The sequence below is a fragment of the Plecotus auritus genome (genome assembly GCF_963455305.1).
Source record: "Plecotus auritus genome assembly, chromosome: 14".
Classification (NCBI taxonomy): Eukaryota; Metazoa; Chordata; class Mammalia; order Chiroptera; family Vespertilionidae; genus Plecotus; species Plecotus auritus.
In genome coordinates this window covers 14,431,712-14,448,142 of record NC_137780.1, presented here as the reverse complement: position 1 = coordinate 14,448,142, position 16,431 = coordinate 14,431,712, and the positions used below count along the sequence as shown (strand labels likewise).

At 45.4% G+C, this 16,431-nt stretch overlaps 1 pseudogene across 1 annotated transcript in view; it reads right to left on the bottom strand.

Annotated features, from left to right (window-relative positions):
- Positions 1–16,431, bottom strand: part of LOC308238749 (putative cytosolic iron-sulfur protein assembly protein CIAO1) — a 56,162-nt pseudogene that overhangs the window by 37,653 nt on the left and 2,078 nt on the right. The gene's annotated exons all lie outside the window — the stretch shown is intronic.

Sequence of the window (16,431 nt, the reverse complement as noted above, 5' to 3'; positions counted from 1 at the left end):
ATTAAAAAAAAAAATTAAACTACCAACTATAATAAAGTGAAGTGGTAAAATAACTTTCTGAATATGATCTCCAGAGGGGCCAGAATAGGGAAAATTGCAGCAGGAAAATGTGTCCGTATAGATTTGAACTGGATCTTCTGAAGGGCTTTGAATAGCACTCTTAAGACCTCAGATTTCATTCTGTAGGCACGATGGGGCGTCAGACGTCCAGGAGGTAATAATACTGGTAGTTCAGGAAGTTAACTCTGAAAGCCAGAAAGAGGGCGATGTGGAACAGGTTGAGTCCCAGGAGAAGGGAAAGCATGAGGAGGTTTTACAGCCCAAGAGAGAGATCAAGGGGCCCTGAATGAGGGCAATGGCCATGGAAATTGGGAAAGCTTATGGATTATTCCAGAGATCCTCAAAGTTATAAGCAAAAGAAACAGGTGATTTATGTGGGGCTAAGAGGAGAGAGCTTTCAAAGGTGACGTTAAGGTTCCCGGCTTAGATCCTGTATTTGTTTCCTGTTGCTGTGAAAACAAGTTGTCACAAACATAGTGTCTTTTTTAAAAATATTTCTTACTGATTTCAGAGAGGGAGCTTAGAAGCAGATCAACCAAAGGACTTGTATGCATGCATATAAGCCTAACCAATGGACATAGACAACAGGGGGGTGAGGGCATGAGTTGAGGGGTTGGGGGGGTAATTGGGGGATAAGGACACATATGTAATACCTTAATAAAGAAATTAAATAATAATAATAATAATTTAATACCAAGAAAAAAAAAAGATAGAAGCATCCATGATGAGAGAGAATCATTGATTGGCTGCCTCCTGTATGCCCCCACACTGGGGATCGAGCCCACAACCTAGGCATATGCCCCGACTGGGAATTGAACTCCTGATTCATAGGTCGACCCTCAGCCACCGAGCCACACCGGCCAGGCACAAACCTAGTGTCTTAACACAACTTTATTATCTTCCATTTCTGGAGGTCAGAGGCCTGGCATGGGTCTCACTGGGCTAAGTTCAAGGTGTTGCAAGGTTGCACTCCTTTCTGGAAGCTCCAGGAAGAATCCATTTCCTTTCCTTTTCCAGCTTCTAGAGGTTCATGGCCACCTTCCTCCATGTTCAAGGCCAGCGGTGGCAGACTGAGCCCTTCTCACTTTGCATCTCTGACTCTCCTGGTGTCACATCTCCTTCTCTGGCCAGCTCAGGAAGGTTTTCCACTTTTTAAAGGCTCATGTGATTAGACTGGGCCCACCTGGATAATCTGATATAATCTTCTCCTCTCAAAGTCTGTAATCACATCTGTGAGGTTCCTTCTGCCACCTAACATAAGGTAACATAGTCACAGGTTCCAGGAATTAGGGAGTGGACATGTTAGGGAGACATTATTCTGCCCATCAAAGAGCAGAATCTTTCAAACTAACCCATTAATGGACTGTGAAATCAATTTAGTAGAACACTCTCGGTATTTTTCTTTAAAAGGGAACATAAATTAGTAGAGTACAATGCATGTAGTAAGTATCAATGTTTCTTGAAACTTCAATTTCATTTTTATGTGTTAGTAATATCAATATGGATTTTCTGAATTGTGATATAAAATGCATTTCTTACTGAAGGTTATAGGTGAAGTGTTTGAAAGCCATTGACTTAAACAAGAAGATGATGAGAGGTGTTAAACAAATAGAACATAATGTTAATAGCTAACATTTACTGAATGTTGGCCATGAGTAGTGCCTGTTCTAAATGCTTAACATTCATTAACTTATGTAATATTTCTAAGTACCCAATACAGTGGATACTGCCATTATCTCCGTGTTTTGAGTGAGGAAATGAAGAGACATTGAGTGTCTTGCCTGAAGTCACACAGCCAAATAAATACCAGGCAGTCCAGCTCCCAGCTCCCAAGACTGTACGTTAAACACCACTCTGCAGTGTCTAGCAGCTCCCAGGGCCTGAGGAGGAACGCAATCTTGCTAACCTGCTACCCTGAGAATCTTGGCCCCTGCAGAGAATAGGAAATAGGAAACTCTGCCCTCGCTGGTTTGTCTCAATGGATAGAGTGTTGGCTTGGGGACTGAAGGGTCCCAGGTTCAATTCCAGTCAAGGGCACATGCCTGGATTGCTGGCTCGCTCCCCAATAGAGGGCATGCAGGAGGCAGCCAATCAATGCTTCTCTCTCATCATTGATGTTTCTCTCTCCCTCTCCCTCTCCTTTCCTCTCTGAAATCAATAAAAATATTTTTAAAAAATAAATAAAATAAAATAGGAAACACCAATAATTGCAGAGCAGAAAACAAACTTCTTATGTAACTCCAGGTATGGGTATGTATTGGGAGAAGAAGGGGAAGAGTCTCTTAAACCAAAGTGTGCGGTGAGCTCCCCTGTACAGGCTTATAGCCTGAATTTCAGCCTAGGAGTTAGTGCATAAGTGTGACATACACCACTAAGGCTAATATGTCTGAAATTAATATTATTTTCTTAGCATTAAAAGATTTACCAATAGATAAGTGTTCTTAGAAGAGAGACATGCAATATGCCACATATTATAAATACAAATATGCAAACTATATTTTATCTCAATGAAAGCTATTCTGCTTATTATCATAACAACTATTCTATTCATCATCACGGCAATCAAATAACAATTAAGTGATGAATTACCATTCTCTTTGCTGTGGAAATAGGAAAAAAAAGAAGCTGATTCTTTCCCTTGGAGAAAGGGTAAGAAAGAAAAGATATAAAATGCTCATTTTTCTTCTTTATCAACATTGTCTCAAAGCTATTAACTTAACAAAAACACTTAAGAAATCTTATTCCCCCGTGCATAAAATGAAGGTAACAAGAGCTACCCCGGAGTTGGGGAGAATTTGATGAGGTGACATACACGAAAAAGTGTTTTTTAAATTATAGGATGCTAAGATGTAAATTAACTATATTTGTAATTTTATTTATTTATCAAACTTTGATATAATACTTAATACAAGCCTGCATTGTTTTAAGTGCTTTGCAAGGATTAGTTTATCTAATACTCATGAAAACTCTATGAGCATCTCTTATTATACTCATTTTATAAACGAGAAACAGAAGCGTAGAAAGATTAGGAAACTTGCCTCAGTTCATACAGCCAGTAAGTAAAGGAAAAAGGACTGTCTCTAGCAGCCTGTTCATCTGTGCTCTTACCTACTCTGCTACATTGCCTGTTAGGAATATTGGAACGAGAACTCTGCCTACATGTATATGGAAGTCTAATGAGATCTCTGGCTTCAAATCCAGCTACTGTCACCTCTCTCCTCCTTTCCATTTTGTCGACCATTGAAAGCCAGGGTCTGTGGGAGACTTTGCTCCTGGCAGTAACACTGTTTGACACTAGGCCTTGAAAATGGACTATTTTGCCCTAACCGGTGTGGCTCAGTGGATAAAGCTTCGGCCTGCGGACTGAAAGCTCCCAGGTTCGGTTCCGGTCAAGGGCATGTACCTTGGTTGCGGGCACATCCCCAGTAGAAGGTGTGCAGGAGGCAGCTGATCGATGTTTCTCTCTCATCGATGTTTCTAACTCTCTATCACTCTCCCTTCCTCTCTGTGAAAAATCAATAAAATATATTTTTTTTAAAAAAAAGAAAATGGACTATTTTTTATCCTCTCATTAGCCTCATGCTTTCAATGTTCCCTTCTCTTTATAATGTTTCCCAATATTTTATTGTACAGTATCTTCTCGTCTACTTTCTTCCATTATAAAAAAGGCTGGCATTTTTTCTGTGGAAAATAAAGGAAGCAATGAGAAAACATGACCACCATTCAAACTACAGACAATGGACAAATGAATGGTATGTGATTCCTTTCTGAAGTGAGATGTGTAATACTCTCAAGGATGCCCGGAGGTTTTGTGACACGGGTGAGTTCTCAGGATTCTAGGGCGTGGACTCATCCATCTGCTGCTGCTACACTGTCCCCAGTAATCTTCCACCTCACAGCCAAGTGTAACTCCTTTCTGGGACTTGGACGTTGTCAAAGGTATAAAGCAGCAAATTTGGGTAAAACATGAAAAAGAAATTGAGGAAGTTGTGCTGATTCTGGCAACAGAAAGTCAAGAAGAAATGGCTGTTAACATGAAGAAAAGGGAAAAGAGAAGAAGGGGTGAGAGTAAAGGCGATTCTGTGATAACATGAGATTCTGCTGGTGGAAGTGTTATGAAATGGAGAAAGCCCTAACAAACACTATATTATTTGTCTTATTTTGATTTAACAAACATTAACTGAGCACATGAGTGCTAGCTTCCTGGGATTTAAAGATAAATAAGACCTGTCTATCTAGTTAAAACACATGTGACACACAAAGGGTGATGGAGATTGACTGTTGAGCATATTTTATATTTACAGACTATTAAATAAGTCCAAAAGCACACATTCATGTTTTACCCAGAGTGGACACTCTAGGAATATGTACTGAATTGAAATATTGGAGTTGGATAGGAGCTGGTTAACTGCTTATGCATTCACTGAACAAAATGTTTTATTGTGGTACAATACACTAGTATATAACATGAAATGGACCGTTTAACCATTTTTACGTATGCAGTTTAGTGGCATTAAGTATGTTCACGTCATTGTGTAACCAGCACCCACATCCATCTCCAGAAGTTTTCCATCATCCCAAACAGGAACTCTGTACCCATTAAACAAAATCTCCCCATTCTCCCCATTCAACAGATTTTCATATATTCCTTCCTTCAACAACTATGTAATGAGCACCTATGAGTCACCTTAATTCTCCTCGTTGTGGGAGGTCTGGGTTACAGGATGAATGAACAAGGCAGATGCACTCTCTCCTCCTCAGTGAGACACAGTCTGGGGAGGGAGGTGAGCAGACCAGTAGCAACAAGCAGATGAAGAGCTAACGTTTGCTGAATGCTCCCCCCCGCCCACCACCCCCAACAGCAGGCAGTGTGCGCAGGGGACGCGCCTCTGAGGTAGGTGTGAATTGCCAACAGTAGTGTTAGGGAGGTACAGTCTGCAGGACATAACGGGGTCAGGGTGTCAGGGTTACCTTGAGACCTGAAGCTTGAGCGGGGGTAGCCCAGAGTATTTCCAGCACAGGCAGGCCCTGGAAACGGGTGGGTCCCCCGGGCCCACGAAGCACAGGGAAACCTGAGATAAGACTGAAGAGGCTGCAGAAGCCACCTCCTGGAGGCCCAGCGTGGGTCTCTATGTCCAGGACAGGGGAAGCCACCGAAGAGCTTTTAGCAGGGCCTTCCAAAGATCAGTCCCTCAGAAGTGTTCATGACGGACCCCCTTCCCGATGGCATTTCATTGTCATGTAGATGGTGCAAAGCACAGCTTCCAAACACCTGTGATAGAAAAACCACTAGTATTTACAATGTAAAATGTGTCTGTATTTATGTTTGAAGTTCCTGTCCTAGGAATTCACCTTGAAGTAAATGCGACTCAAGGTCTGATGAAGGAGAAAACTGGAAATGAGTTCCGTCTTGCAGCCCAGCCAGCTTCTCCTAGGATGGGAAGAAATCATATCGCCTTTCAGTAAGATGTGACCCTAAAACATAACTGGCCCCCCTTTTTCAACTTGTAGATTCATGTCTTTCCTGAGGGCAGGAAGTTGAACTCTGGAATGATAGATCCTCCCTTCCCCCAACTGGTGGGTGGAGTATGATGTAACCTGTGTCTGCGGCTGGGACATTCCCGAGACATTGAACCACCAATCAGCCCATGGGAGTGCCCTGGGTCCCACCCCTTCCCGCTCCTCCCCTCAAAAGGCATGTTCACCTCTGCACGTGGCACGTGTTGCTGTTCTCCCCTTTTGAGACAGCCGGGCTGGGTCCTCCTTCTCCTCTAATCCTGGTTTTTCTACCCTCTTTCCTAATGAATCTCACTCGTTAGTGCGGAATAAACTTCCTCTTTTAACCTGTCTGTGTCTCCGACTCCGTTTCCTGTACCTCGAACCTTAAATTTGGTGCCGAAACCCGGGAGAGAGGGAGATGCCAGAAGGGCATCCTGGAGCTTAGAAAAAGCCTGGTGAATGAGGGAGGGTGAGGAGAGGGGGCCTACTGGTGTTTCTTTAGCGGCCTGGTATAGGGGCTTTGCTAGGAGAGCAAAGTTTGGGACCCAATGGCGGAAGAATCTTACCAGCCCTAGAAAGGACAAGAAGTGGGAGGCTGTAGGTCTCATATTGCTTGTGTTTGGTCAACTGTCAGTCCTCGAGAATTGGGCGTCAGACAGATCCCCAAGTAAGTGACGGTGGGGGCCGACAATTGTGCCTTGGCAGGGGACACACGGTATCCTTTGTCCCCCTAGAAAGTTGAGGAGGCCAGCTGTATGCCTCTGAGACATGTCCAGGGAGGGGCTGCAGAGAAAGAGATCATCTACATACTGGAGAAGAGTGCTGGGTTCTAACGAGCATTGTCGGAGGTCTCTGGGTAAGGCCTGGCCAAGCAGATGAGGACTGTCCTGAACCCCTGGGCAGGACCGTCCAGGTGAGTTGGCGGGATACCTGCTCTCTGGGTCCCGCCAAGTAAATGCAAACAAATGGTAAGAGTCTGATTCCTTTTACAAGTCTTGTCAACAGTTAACTTTGGAACTTCTTTCTTTCTTTCAACATACCTTCCATTAAATATTCTAAACATGTCTAGCAATTAATGTTTCAGTATTGTATGCTATTTAAAATATTTAGAAAAGGCAGGGGGAGGAGGGAGCCTCTAGCTGCTTGAATTTTAAAACTGCCACTTTTTTCCTAGAGATAAAGATCTACATTTCTGATAAGCCTGTGCCAGTAAGAAAGTTGTTCTTTAGGAAGGGTGGAGTGGGGGAGGGGGCGGGGTGAGAAGGCGCTGAGGCCAGAGCAGTTTTCAGAGCATTAAAGGGTGACTTGCCGTCAATACCCATGACCAAGATCATGGAAGGGAAAAAGGGGCCCTGAAAAAGGAGGGCAGGACAGAGAAGGTAGCCCCGTATCGACCAGGAAGGACACCGGCTTACCCGCTACCTTGAGCATTACCCTGGGCTCGGCGAGGGTGATGGGGGTCGTTGAGTCTGGGCATCTTCAGTCTTCAGCCAGTCTTCAGTCATGGCCAGCGGCAGGAAGGGCGGCCCCTCCACGCTGAGACGCAGAGGGCCCGTCACTTTTCCAGGGGCAGTCATTTTTCCAGTGGCCGCTTTGACCACACACCGGGCAGGGCTTGGTTGGAGCCCAGGGCCGAGGCACTGCTTTGCCCAGTGGCCTTCGTTTCTGCACTTGAAGCATCCTCCAGGTGGCGTCTGTCCTCTCGTTGCACCTGACCATGCACGGTTGGGACCGTGCGTGGCTGCTGTCGGCCTCAGAGCTGCAACCAAGGCTTGGGTTTGCAGGTTCACCTTCTGTCGAAGGTGGGCTTCCCGATCTGACTCTGCCTGCTCCTCACGGGCATTAAAACCTTAAAGGCCGTATTCACTAGATCTCGGACCGGGGTCTGAGAAGGCGTTGGGGGGGGGGGGTGGCGGAGCAGGCGGCGGGCTGTGGGCCGGAGGAGGAGGAGGAGCGCGGCAGCGGGTGGCCACACCTGGCCGCGCCCACAGGGGCAGGCTGTGGGAGGTCTCAGTAACTTCATTCAAAGAGAGGGGTTGAACTTGCTGTTTCAAGATGGCAGCCCCCATGGGAGCGGCAAGCCATGCGGCCAGAGAGGGTTGGGCCTTGCTGTTTCAAGATGGCGGCCCCCATGGGAACAGCAAGCCAGGCGGCCAACATGGCGGCCGCTCACAATACACAAGGGAAGAGCAAACCAAAATTTCTACAGACAAACAGAAATCTCACTTAGCTGTTTGGAGTGGCCGGCGGGGCGGCGGGCGGGCGGCTCTCGCTTAGCCTCTTACCTTGTCGGAGACACAGACAAGTTAAAAGAGGAAGTTTATTCCACACTAATGAGCGAGATTCATTACAAAAGAGGGTAGAAAAACCAGGATTAGAGGAGAAGGAGGACCCAGCTGGGCTGTCTCAAAATGAGAGAACAGCAACATGTGCCACGTGCAGAGGTGAACACGCCTTTTGAGGGGAGGAACGGGAAGGGGTGGGGCCCAGGGAGGAACAGGAAGGGGTGGGGCCCAGGGCACTCAGCACGCGATGATTGGTGGTTCAATGTCTCGGGCATGTCCCAGCCGCAGACACAGGTTACGTCATACTCCACCCACCAGTAGGGGGAAGGGAGGATCTATAACCCCAATTGCTTCTAGAAAAATGTAAATTAAGAATCTATTTAGCCCTAACCAGTTTGGCTCAGTGGATAGAGCGTCGGCCTGTGGACTGAAAGGTCCCAGGTTCGATTCTGGTCAAGGGCATGTACCTTGGTTGTGGGCACATCCCCTCCCCAGTAGGGGGTGTGCAGGAGGCAGCTGATTGATGTTTCTCTCTCACTGATGTTTCTAACTCTCTATTCCTCTCTGTAAAAAAATCAATAATGTCCTTTTTTTGTGTGTTTTTTTAAATTTAATAAATCTTTATTGTTCACATTATTACAATTGTTCATCTTTTTTCCACTTTGAATATTTCTTGCCACTCCCATCTGACCTGCATAGTTTCTATTGAGAAATCAGCTGACGGTCGTATGGGTGCTCCCTTGTAGGTAACTAACTGTTTTTCTCTTGCTGCTTTTAAGATTCTCTCTTTGTCTTTTGCTCTTGGCATTTTAATTATGATGTGTCTTGGTGTGGTCCTCTTTGGATTCCTTTTGTTTGGGGTTCTGTGCGCTTCCTGGACTTGTAAGTCTATTTCTTTCACCAGGTGGGGAAGTTTTTGGTCATTATTTCTTCAAATAGGTTTTCAGTATCTTGCTCTCTCTCTTCTTCTGGCACCCCCATAATTCAGATGTTGGTACTCTAGAAGTTGTCCCAGAGGCTCCTTACACTATCTTTATATTTTTGGATTCTTTTTTCTTTTTGCTTTTCCGGTTAAGTGTTTTTTGCTTCTTTGTATTTCAAATCTTTGACTTGATTCTTGTGATCCTCTAGTCTGCTGTTAGATCTCTGTATAATATTTTTTATTTCAGTCAGTGTATGCTTAATTTCTAGTTGGTCCTTTTTCATATCCTCGAGGGTCTCACTAAATTTATTGGCCTTTTCTAGAAAATTCTTGAAAAACCTTATAACCATGGTTTTGAACTCTATATCCCGTCCTTTGCTTTCCTCCATTTCTTTCATTTGTGATCTGTTTCTTTGTCTCCACATTTTGGCTGCTTCCCTGAGTTGATAGAGTGGCTTTGTGTGCTAGGTGTCCTATAGGGCCCAGTGGCTCAGCCTCCCCAGTTACCTGAGGTGGACACTCTTGGTGCACCCCTTTGTGGGCTGTGTGCACAGTCTTGTTGTAGTTAAGCCTTGATCGTTGTTGGTATCTCTGGGAGGAATTGACCTCCAGGCCAATTGGCTGTGAGGATCAGCTGTGTCTACGCTGGGAGAACTTCTGTGCTGGAGACACCCTTATGAGACAAGACTTGCAAAAGCCTCTGTGCTCAGCTTGGATGGGGCGGAGTATCAGGGCAAAGCAGACAGCATTAGTTTCCTGTCAGCCCTGCCCTAAGAGGCCCCTGTGTCTCAGTGTCCCATGGTAATCGCTGCAAGCACCTCTGAGAGAAAGCTGCCCTCGAGTTCTGCCTGCTGCCAGACAGTCCAGTTTCTTCCCGAATGAGTCTGGGTCCCCAGAATCTCGCCCAGAACTAGAGTTCAGAGCCATTGGGAGCTTTTGTCTCCCTCCCGCTTGAGAAAGCCAGCCACATACTCAGTTGCCCGCCCTCTCCACGCGCGCGCCTCGGTACCTCTGCCTTCTGCAGTTCCACTGAGTCTTAGTGTGCATTTCTCTTTCCTGACAGTCCAGTTTCACCCCGTATGAGTCTGGGTCCCCAGAGTCTCGCCCAGAACTGGAGTTCAGTGCAGTTGGGAGCTTTTGTCTCCCTCCCCCTTGAGAAAGCCAGCCGTGCACTCAGTTGCTAGTCCTCTCCGTGTGCGCGCCTTGGTACCTCTGCCTCCTGCAGCTCCTCTGAGTCTCAGTGTGCTTTTCTCTTTCCTTCTAGTTGTAGAATTTCCACTCAGCCAGCCTTCCTGTGGTTCTGGATGATGTCCGTTTTTGTCCTTTAGTTGTACTTTTGAAATTGTTGTGCAAGGCAGCAGTTTAGGTGTTTACCTATGCCGCCATCTTGTTTTCTCCAATAACGTACATTTTTAAAAAAAAATTAATAAAATATGTTTTAAAAAAGGAATCTGTTTACAAAGTGCTTAATCAGCTTGCTTGGGCAACATTATCATTATAATTTGAGTGTGAATTTGTTTCCAACTCATTTGAGTGCTTATGCAATAAAGGCCGGGTGCAGAAGTTCCATTTCTGGAGTGAAGACATGGATAGGTAAGCACCTCCAAGGTGACACCCCATTCTGCACCCTGGGGCCTTGCAGTTGTCAGCTGACCGTCAACCCACAGATCGCTGAGCAATCCTGGTGATTGTGGACGGCAGAGAAAACTCATTGCCATTACCAAGAAGAGACCTGTTTCCCCTGCTGGGCAGCCAATGACCTTCTCTTCACATTTTAAAGCCCTGCACTCTTCTCTAGTGCCTGATCCGGTGTGTTTTTACTTTTCATAATAATAACAATGCTTCTGAGGAAGTAATGCGCATAAGGCCCCAGGTATCTTTTTCCTTGGCAATAATGGTGGCGTGAACCTCGCCCACAGATAAGCATCCAAGAGTCAAAAATCTCTCAAGGCCGTTTGTGTAAATGGCTTTGCTACTCCAGGGAGAAGATGAACTGTGCGTGGTCTGGGGTCCTAGTCACAGGAGGCGGAGCTTACTGACCTGGCCACTGCCGTCAGTGTGTTCCCTGAGCTGTCAGACTTACATTGTAAAGTCTTCCGATAAACAGTTACCTCTCAAGTTCAGACTGAAATAAGTAGATAGTTACTTTCTCCCTCCCCCCTCCCCCCAAAGCCTATGTTTGATAAGTAATAATTACATGAATACCATACATTTGTATAGCATTTCGTGGTTTACGATTCTCGCATATGTGATTCTTACCCCTCCGGGGTAGATAAGACGCGATCATTTCACAAGGTAAGAGGCTGCCGTTGAGAGAGGAGCAACTTTGCCTACGTTACCTGCTGGCTGGTGAGGAATAGAGCTGTTTGTTGAGCCCTGTCGCTCTCCAAGGGCTCATGCACTCCCCTGTCACTTGTCCTGGATGCTTTGTTACCTCTCAGGCTAGGCCAAGAACCTAACATTTAGAAAATTAACCCAAATGGTTGTATTTGCCAAGACTGGATGGTCGTGTCAGAGGCCCAGTGAACACCTCTGGGGCTTAAGAAAACCCTAGAAATCGTCAGGGATGTGTTTCACGGCCCTGTTACCCTCCTCAGATTGAACACACCCTTTGACCTGGGCCAGAGTGGCCTTCATCACTTCCCACCTGTTCCACTCCCAACGGCCTCCTGTGCCATCTTCCTGCCAGTGCCCGGGCCAAGACCCTCTCGGCCAGCGGTCTCCAACGGGTGGTCGTGGTCCGTGAAGTCCAAAAGGCTGGCGACGGCTGCGCAGGACGGAAAAAAAAATGGCCAAAGACATGGTCATTTTGGCCTATATAGTGTCAACCACCCCTGACATTTAGGAGAATTTATATAAAAATGAAGATTTCCCACCTCCTTTAAAAACAAGAAAGCTGCCCTGGCTGGTGTGGCTCAGTGGAAAGAGCGTCGGCCTGCGGACTGAAGGGTCCCAGGTTCAATTCCGGTCAAGGGCATGTACCTTGGTTGCGGGCACATCCCCAGTAGGGGGTGTGCAGGAGGCAGCTGATCAATATTTCTCTCTCATTGATGTTTCTAACTCTCTATCCCTTTCCCTTCCTCTCTGTAAAAAATCAATAAAATATATTTTTTTAAAAAAACACGAGAAAGCCTCAGGGGTGTAAAGTATAGCACAGAGAATATAGTCAAGAATATTGCAATAACCAGGTATGGTGTCAGATCGGTGTTAGGCGTGTTGGCTTATTTATAAGATACGTAAATGTCTAATCACTATGCTTACATCTGAAAGTAATATAATATTACTAGAGGCCCAGTGCACAGATGGGGTCCAGCCTCTATCAGGGTGATCTGGTCAGGCCGGCCTGGGGGAGGGGCCGCAGGGGGTTGGTGGGCCAGCCCCGCCCCCGACCCTGGTGGGGGGTGATTGGGGATGGGGCTGGCCTCGGGGAGGGGCCCTGGGCGGTTGGTGGGCCAGCCCAGCCCTCTGGTCGAACTCAGGTGGAACTCCCAGTTGAGGGGACAATTTGCATATTACCCTTTTATTATATAGGGTATGTCAACTGTAATTGAAAAGTACAGGTCACAAAAAAGGGGAAAAATAAATGGGAAAACAGCAATCCTTGGTACCATTTTTTTTTAAAGAAAGGGAGAGAGAGAGAGAGAGGGAGAGAAGGAAAGAGAGAGAGAGAGAGAGAGAGAGAGAGAGAGAGAGAGAGAGAGAGAGATGTGGGAAAAACCATCAATCAGTTGCCTCCGCACCCCAACCAGGGATTGAACCCACAACCTGGGTATGTGCCCTGACCAGGACTCGAACAGTGACCATTCGGTGCTCGGGACAATGCTCACTGGCCAGGGCTCACCAATGCGTTAGCAGAGGCTGTTCCTCCTGTGTGCAAATGCCTTGCCTCTCTCAGCCCTGCTCACGTCAGAACACTCAGCTCAGTGCCTCTCCCCCTAAGAAGCCCGTGGCTCTATTTCCCAAACTGAATACACGCCTCTGTCATAGCACATATTACTCTAAGAATACAATTGTTGGTTCACCTGTCTCTTTCTCCTGTACCACATTCTGTAAAATCTTGCTAGAACAGTGCATGTCGGTTTTGACTTTGAAACTCTAATGACTCCAACTTACTGGTGCAGGAAAAAGAGCTTGGCCTGGGAGTCAGGTCGCTGTGATTTGATATCTTACCTTGACCACGTATTAAGCCTGGTCAATTTCCTTAACCCCTCTGATGCTCAGTTCCCATATTTATAAACGGAGACAAATAATTCCTACCTTGTGAGATTGCTCTGGAGATTAGAGCTGTTTGGTACAACATGCCTAGTACAGTGGCTGGTGCATAGCAGGCACTCAATCACTGTCCGTTAATTTCACAAATAAATGAATCAGGACAAAACACAGCGGACTCCAAAGACAGCTCATGGAAAATGTGCTCGGGTGGAGCAAAGCGGAAGCAGGAAATAGAAGGAAAGGCTATGCAGATAGCGAGTATACACAGTGTCTAGGCAATTAGGACAGTACAGGAGGCCCTTTGTTGAACGTTTCCCCCCTAACCCCTGACAGCTTTTTAAAAATTAAGATATAATTGGCATATGATATATGAGTTTCAGGTGTACAACATAATGATTCGAGATTTGCATATATTGTGAAATTATCACTGCAGTAATTTTTTGTGTGATGAGAACCTTTGAGATCTACACTCTTAACTTTCAAATATACAACATAGTATAGCACTGTAGTGACCATGCTGTACATTATATCCCTAAGATTTATATTCCAGACAGCTTTTAAAAAAATATATTTTATTGATTTCAGAGAGGAAGGGAGAGGGAGAGAGATAGAAGCATTAATGATGAGAGAGAATCATGGATCAGCTGCCTCCTGCACGCCCCACATCGGGGATCGAGCCTGAAACCTGGGCATATGTCCTCACCGGGAATCGAACCGTGACCTCCTGGTTCATAGGTCAATGCCCAACCGCGGCCACGCCCAGGTAGCTTTTAATGAAGGACTTGTCAGAGGTCAGAAGACTGCAAATGATTGGCAGCTCTGTATTTAGAATAATGCATATGATATAGGATCATCGTAGCTAATTACTGTTTACTTGCAAATGTCACACACTGGCTTCTTCAGTGCGTCTGTGAGGCTGTGCTTTGCTTTGTTTTTGCATGTGTGAGTGTTTGTGGGTGGGCAAGCATGTGTGCAAACCTGCACCACGGGAACCTTACTGACAATGGCTCAGCAGATGGTCAAAATGGCGGGTTCCCCACGGAGCGGTGCTAGTGTCCCAGTAGCATCCTGGTTATGGTTTGTCTTTTTCTCCAAACTGCAAGCTCCTGGATGCCTGGGACGGTGCCATCCATATCTGTTTTCCCTGCAGAGTATAGTGCGTGGTACATAGCAGGCGTTCCATAAATATTTGTTAAGTAGCCCTGGCCAGTTTGGCTCAGTGGATAGAGGTCAGCCCACAGACTGAATGGTGAGGGTTTGATTCCATTCAAGGGCATGTACCTCGGTTGTAGGCTTGATCCCTCACCAGGGTCAGAGCACATGCAGGAGGCAACCTATCGAAGTGTCTCTCGCACATCGATATTCCTCTTTCTCTGTCTCTCCCTCTCCCTTCCACACTCTCTAAAAATCAATGGAAAAATATCCTCAGGTGAGGAATAACAAAAATAAATAACAATATATATCTAAGTATATATACATATTTGTTAAGTAGAGACATAGATGAATTGGGAGATGACTGTATGTGTCTATAAAACTATACTATAAATACATATAAACACACACACTTTTACTCTAATAATTAGAGTTTATCTAATGCTCACAGTAGGTAATGGCTTTTCCCATTAGAACAAAGGGTAGAGTCTAATTCTTGGGACCAGCTTTCCATTTAGTCTGGCTGTTGCGTCATATATGGATGAGGGTTCCTTCCTTGGTGTAAGTTGCACTTTCAAAACAGTCTGTAAAGGCACTGTCCCAAAGAACTTGGACGATAAAACATTCTATTCTGCATTGTTCAGTATGAGACCAGTGGCATGGAGCATTGAAGTGTGGGTAGTGTGAGTGAGAAATTTAACCTTTAATTTTAATTTAAATATGGCTTAGCAGCTACTGTGTTGGACAGCGCTGGTTATAATCTTTTTTTTAAATATATTTTTATTGATTTGAGAGAGGAAGAGAGAGGGAGAGAAAGATAGAAACATCAATGATGAGAATCATGGGTCAGCTGCCTCCTGCACATCCCCTACTGGGGTTCAAGCCCACAACCCAGGCATGTGCCCTTGACTGGAATTGAACCTGGGACCTTTCAGTCCACAGGCTGATGCTCTATCCACTGAGCCAAACCGGCTAGGGCAGCGCTGGTTATAATTTGTTATCGTTATGTGCTTTTCTAGATCATAGTCAACTGGTAGATCCTGGACGACACTTGTCAATGGTGCTTATATCTGGAGCTAGAAGACTTCCTTTTTTTTAAAATATTTTTTATTGATTTTTTTACAGAGAGTAAGGGAGAGGGATAGAGAGTTAGAAACATCGATGAGAGAGAAACATCGATCAGCTGCCTCCTGCACACCTCCCACTGGGGATGTGCCCGCAACCAAGGTACATGCCCATGACCGGAATCTAACCCGGGACCCTTCAGTCCACAGGCCAATGCTCTATCCACTGAGGCACACCGGTGAGGGCAAGAAGACTTTCTTAACAGTTTAATACCACCTTCTAAATAAACTAAAAAATATTCGTCAAGCATCCAGTACTTGGCAATATTGCTAGGAGTGGTAGAGAATATAAGTCCCTACCTTTGTTTTCTATCGAATAAGGAAATGGGTTAGGAGACATGGGACATTAGAGAAATATACTACAGCCTTGGGCCTGGCTACTCTTAAGATAAGTATAAAATCACTTATTTATTCTGCAGGTGCTATGCCAAGGAAGCTCTGGTAAATAAAACTTATTAGCACAGCCTCTACTTGATTTTTGGAGAACTCTCTTAAAGTGAACAATTATTCAGTGCGCATCAGGGTTGTGATACATTTCACACGTCTTTGGAGGATATTTTTCATTACTTGTTCCCCACACACGGCAGGTCTCTCCGAGGACAAGACACTGCACAGGGGCTGGAAATGTCAAGTTCACCTTGCTCCCTGCTCTCAAGGAACTTAGACTAGCTCTGAGGATGCATGTGGGAAGAGAGCTTATGTGGTCATAATCACGTTCATCTCATTCTTGTGCAGGATGGTCTAAGTAGTTGCTTCATGATAGCATTGAAAGCATAAGCAGCAAAACCAATGAGTAAAACTGGCATTACATGAACTTTCAAGTGGTGAAATGTCAAATGGCAGGTTTCACCCGTTTATAAGAGGAGCAAACAGTGAGGTGATGGCTCTTTGAATATTTTTTCTCTCACGTGTTGCCTGAGAAAGCCCACCGTAATGGAGGAGCTCTTGGCTGGGAACTCCCTGGGCTGTCACGTGAGCAGACTGAAGGTCTCCATGCTTCCTCAGGCCCAGAAAGTCTGCAGAGCTCTTGGGGATAAAGCCATGGAACTTTCTATAGTTCATGTTTATTATTACAACTGACTTAACCTACCAAGAATCATTATAAATTGTTATTTAGATAAACTTTATTTTTTCATAGTTTAATTATTTCCAGTTAAATGGAAATTGTTTTCATATC